This window comes from Zingiber officinale, chromosome 11A, assembly GCF_018446385.1.
Source record: "Zingiber officinale cultivar Zhangliang chromosome 11A, Zo_v1.1, whole genome shotgun sequence".
NCBI lineage: Eukaryota > Viridiplantae > Streptophyta > Magnoliopsida > Zingiberales > Zingiberaceae > Zingiber > Zingiber officinale.
In genome coordinates this window covers 61,793,915-61,799,149 of record NC_056006.1, presented here as the reverse complement: position 1 = coordinate 61,799,149, position 5,235 = coordinate 61,793,915, and the positions used below count along the sequence as shown (strand labels likewise).

At 36.8% G+C, this 5,235-nt stretch overlaps 1 non-coding gene across 1 annotated transcript; it reads right to left on the bottom strand.

Moving 5' to 3' along the window:
* Positions 1 to 2,985: 2,985 nt before the first annotated feature.
* Positions 2,986 to 3,091, bottom strand: LOC122033066. Its single transcript, XR_006126330.1, has one exon. It is a non-coding gene; the product is annotated as a small nucleolar RNA R71 (small nucleolar RNA).
* Positions 3,092 to 5,235: the final 2,144 nt, after the last annotated feature.

Sequence of the window (5,235 nt, the reverse complement as noted above, 5' to 3'; positions counted from 1 at the left end):
AACAGTGCATAATTTAACCGAAAATCAATCACATAGAGGTAGAAAAACCACTCTGATACCACTTGAAGGGCGCTGGAATTCCGTTCTGTTTAAATTTTTCGTACAAAAATTGTACAAGTACAGAACTATTCCTAGCAACCCGCATGTTCGATCATACATGTGTTTGATCAACCAAGCAAGTTCTTGAATGATCAAAACACACCTTGATTGAAGTACAAGATTTTTGGTCTCTTGTGTTGGTATTCAAAATCGATATCCAAAATCGACACAAAGAAAACAAAACCAATTACACAGCGGAATTAAAGAACTAGTTGTACCTTTCTTCATAGCTAAACACCTCTTGATCTTCTGCCGTATTCCTCTCCTCTACTTGGATGTCGTGTGGGCGACGATTGATGTGCATAGATTGTATACATTTATTGGCATGTTTTGATGCACATTCACATACTTTGAGCATGCTTGATCTATGCATTTTCGTACTTTCAGCTTTCCTTTTTAGCATATTTACTCTCTTTGTTCGGAGATCTGCTTTTGTGCATTTTCTGTACACAGGAGTCGAAATTGGTGAAGATTTCGTGTTTGAAGCCAAATCTGTGAGCAAAGCAAAGGGAAGAAGGTGCCCTACCTGAACCACACACTGCCCTGCTCTAGGGGGTTGCCTAGGCCGTGTGGAGATCACAGGCCAGAAAGCTGCAGCAGGAAACAAAGAGGTCATGGCCGTGTGAACCTCACACGGCCGTGCAAGGATCCAAAGAACCCAGATTGAGAAGGAGCCTAGGCCGTGTGCACCACACGACCATGTAAGTTTTCTAGAGAAAGGAGAAGCCTCGACCGTGTGTCTCACACGGTCGTGTGGGGTTCTCAGTGGCAAGGAAGGAGGCAGGTCGTGTGCATCACACGGCCGTGCCAGATTTCCAGAGGCTAAGACAGTTCAGGCTGTGTAGATCTACACGACCGTGTAAAGGTGATATTGGGGATGTTTGCCACAGTCGTGTCTCACACACGGCCGTGCAAGGCTGGCAGAGAGGAGAATGGGCAAGGCCGTGTGAACCTCACACGACCGTGCCACGGGGCCGTGTAGCGCCCAAAACTCACCTCTATATTAGCCCTTCTTCTTGATTTGAAAGGGGAACTTCTCCCTTTTGGGGAGAGAGTGAGATTTGGGGCTTTCCTTCCAATCTTGGGAGGATTTCTTAGCGATCTAAAGGAAGATCTTCAATGGAATCGACTCCGGGGGCGTGGATTGGATCCGAAGACGAAGCTTCATCTTAGATAAGTTTTCTTTCTCTCCTCTTCTTGGATTGGGGGATTAAGAAATGCTTGTAATCTTTATATTTTCGGATTTCTCTCTTCAATTCATGGAGTAGATCTCTTGTTTTAGGATGAGGGAGTATTTGTATGATGAATTGATGTAAACTCTTGTGGATTTGCCATTTCCTTGTTTCTATGATATTGTCTTGTTTGTATCAATTCAATCTTGGATGTATTGTTGTGATTTGGACCTAATTCACATTCTTGATTGATTGTTTGAATGTCTTGTGGATCTTGTAGAGATTATCTCTCACTCAATATTCTGAGGGAAGCACGCGTAAGGTGCAAGCCCATGTAAGGACGTGTGAGGGATGAACTTTAGGGGGGAGATAGGATAATTCAAGAAGGAAGGATAGATGTATGCATTAATCTTTATATCTTATGGGTTGAGAGGCAATGATTTCTATGTTGATTTTCCGAGGGATTTTCGTGACAGGAATATCCCCGTGTAAGGACAACATAGGCTCATATCCAATTGATCGCATTTAGGTATAGATTTCAGTCCTAAGCCGGTTGTCTATTGCAAGAGAGAACCGACAACCTTCTATAAATGTTAGACAATTGAGAAATAGGGTTTGGTAGATTATTTACATTGAGGAATCTTACAAAGAAACCAAAACTCCTAGAACATTCCTTTATCATAGCTCATAATCTTGTTTGTTGATCTTTCATTCCTATGTTTACTTTTCATTAGTTACATTTAGCTTTTGGAAACCAATTAATTAGTTGTTTAGCTAACTCGTGTTGAAATATTTCTAGTGCTTATTCCAGTCCCTGTGGATACGATAATCTTTTATATTACTTGCGAGATTTTCGTACACTTGCGGAACGTGACAAGTTTTTGGCGCCATTGCCGGGGACTGTACTCTAATATTAGAGATTATCAATTGAGTTAGACTAAACATAACTTTTCTTTCTTTATCATTAGTATAATTGTAACTAATCTTTAGAATTCTGTTTTTCTTGTATTGTTTTCTACTTTTTGTAAATTTTTCTTGTTGCTATTCTAATTCTACATTCTTGATTTCTAACATTCTAGTCTAGCTTTTCTCTGTTCTTCTTTTTCTTTAAATTTTTCTCTACTTTTCTTTTGTAAACATATCTTGTTAGTTGATTAGCATATGAATTATTCTAGACATTGTTCTTTTTTCCTTTTGTCTTTTCTTTCTTGTTTTCATTATGCACTTTCTTTCTTGTAATTTAAATTCTGCATTTTGTTTCTTGCTTTTCATATTGCATTTTATTTCTTGTCTTTGATTCTTCATTTGATAATTTTTTCTTGAATATCCATGAACACTAACATGTCAAGCTGGCCCATGAGAAATTTTTCTATACCCTTTTCTGCAAGATTTTTATCTCCCATTGTGCAACCTCAAATTGAAGCAGAAAGTTTCCAACTAGACCCAGAGATAATTTTCATCATACAAGGTCACAAATTTGGAGGAGAAGTATCAGAAAGTCCTTATCTGCATCTTGAAACATTTTTAGAGATTTGTGATTTGGTGAAATGTGAAGGAGTATCAGTAGATGCAGTTCAATTGATGACATTTCCTTTCAATATCAAGGATAAAGCAAGGACTTGGCTATATTCTCTCTATTCTCAAAGCATCACAAGTTGGGAACAATTGGAGAAGCAATTTCTGAATCATTTTTTCCCTCCAAGTAGAACAGTGCATATGAGGAATTGCATAACAAATTTTGCTCAGGCATATGGAGAATCATTATTTGAAGCATGGGATAGATTCAAGAGTCTTCAAAGACAATGCCCTCATCATGGTTTTGAAAAATGGTTGATTTTGCACATATTCTATGGGGGAATTTCTTTCTCAGACAAGAGTTTATTGGATTCATCAGCTGGAGGTTCTTTTATGGACAAAAGTGTAGATGAAGCTTATTCATTAATTGATCAAGTGACATTGAACCTCCATGAATGGTCAAACAAAAGTTGGATGGAATTTTCCTCAGATATTCAAGAAGTGCAAGCCATAAATGTAAGAGAGCCTATCAAACAAAATGAAGTTCAACCACCTAAAAATGTTGAAATTCACAAGTCACAGAGTGAGAAGTTCAAACATTTGGAGGCAAAGTTGATAGTATTGTTTCAAAATGGTTTAAAGAAGATCCCCCTCCTACACAGTCAAGATCTAATGAAAAGTGTGATGATGTTGGGTTGAGAAGTGGCAAATATCATGAAGAACTTCTGAAGAATGACATGTTTAGAATTAAGGAGAAGAATAATAGAAGATCACAAGAACTCAGTTCCATTTCTCCAGGAAGTTCCTAAAGGCAACAAGTACCTTTCTCTCAACGATTAATCACACCAACACTAGATAAGCAAGTTGGACCTCCTCTAAAAGCTCAAAGGGAATTTAGAAAAAAGGAAGTTCAGTCTTTCCCAGGACCTTCACTAAGGGTTCCTTTTCCACAAAGGTTAGTGGGGTCAATGAAAATAAAGACTTCGGCAAATCCTGTGACACTAATATGGTTGAATGCAAATTTTTGAATGTATATGAAGATGAGGATTTTTTAGATGAGGATTTTATTGATAATACAATGGTAAATAAGTTTTTAGATCTACCTCAAAATTTTATAGGGTGTTATAGTGACATTGAATTTTCAGATGATGAATGTGATGTGGTAGATCAACTTAAAACTGCAAGTGAAGTTATTGATCCTCTTGTTATTGATTCTCCTATTGAGGACATAGATGTTGGTTTATTTTTTGATGTATGTGTTGATGATGATGATATGGAAGAATGTGTAGGGAGCTGTATTGTGGAAGCATCATCTCAAGGATCACCACCTTTGTCAACACAACCCTTAGAGGTTTTAAGAATTGATCATGTTGTGGAACAATGTGTAGGGACTTATGCAAAGCTAGCAGAGTCTCAAGAATCACCATCGTTGATATCATCAACACCTGAGCTAGAGCCAGAACCATCATTTGATTCAGAGGAAGTCACATCTACATGTTTAGAAATTTCAGGTATTTCTCAGCAAAGTAAGGTTAGTATTTCTTGTGATCTTTTGGAAAACTTTATGGAAGTACCTATAATTAACTTTGTTGGATGTGATTTAGTTTTTATTACTTATTCATCTTATCTTGATATGGTTCTAGCTCTATACTATATAACATGCTTGTGGGAGATTTGTTTTCCTTTTGGATGTGCAGATTTCACATGGGCCAATAATTGGAAGCTCAATTTGAACCGTCTTCGACCACCTGAAAAAATTTCCAAGAAGACGATGATGGAGAGAGTTATACTTTACTTTGTAGCTCCTTTGATGAAAGCTCTCTCCAAAATAAGAGCCCTTGGTAGGAGGGTTATAAAATATCTTATCCCTCCATGAGCGAGATTTCGATGAATCTAATGAGGTGGTCAAGCTAATGACCTTAAACAAGCGCTTTTTGGGAGGCAACCCAAGTTTCATTTTCCTTATTTTCTTTTATATTTTTAGTTCTTTCTTTATAATAAACATGTTTCCTCTACATAATTTTTCTTGTCTATCTTATTTTTTATAGAATTCAAAGTTGTGGAGGAATGTGAGCATTGGATAGAGGAGTATTTTTAAAACATGAATGTCAACTATTTGGAGCTCATCACTTGGTAACTTCTCTAAATTTCATAAATCTTCTCCACATTGTTTTTAGTTTTCATTGGGACAATGAAAAGTTTAAGTCTGGGGGGATGCATTAGATGCATTTGATTTAGTTTAGTTTCTGTATAATAAATTTTTTTATTTTTTGCTAGTTGCATCATTCATCATATCATGATTGTTTGTTCCTTAATACAAAATACTAGCACGTTTATTATCTAGATTCAAGATGTTTTAAATGATGCTAGTAGTAAGCTTTATGCACTTCTTTTCTCTATCTTGGGTAGCATGAAATAAGCTAAGAAACATATGGAGATGAGTTTTAGT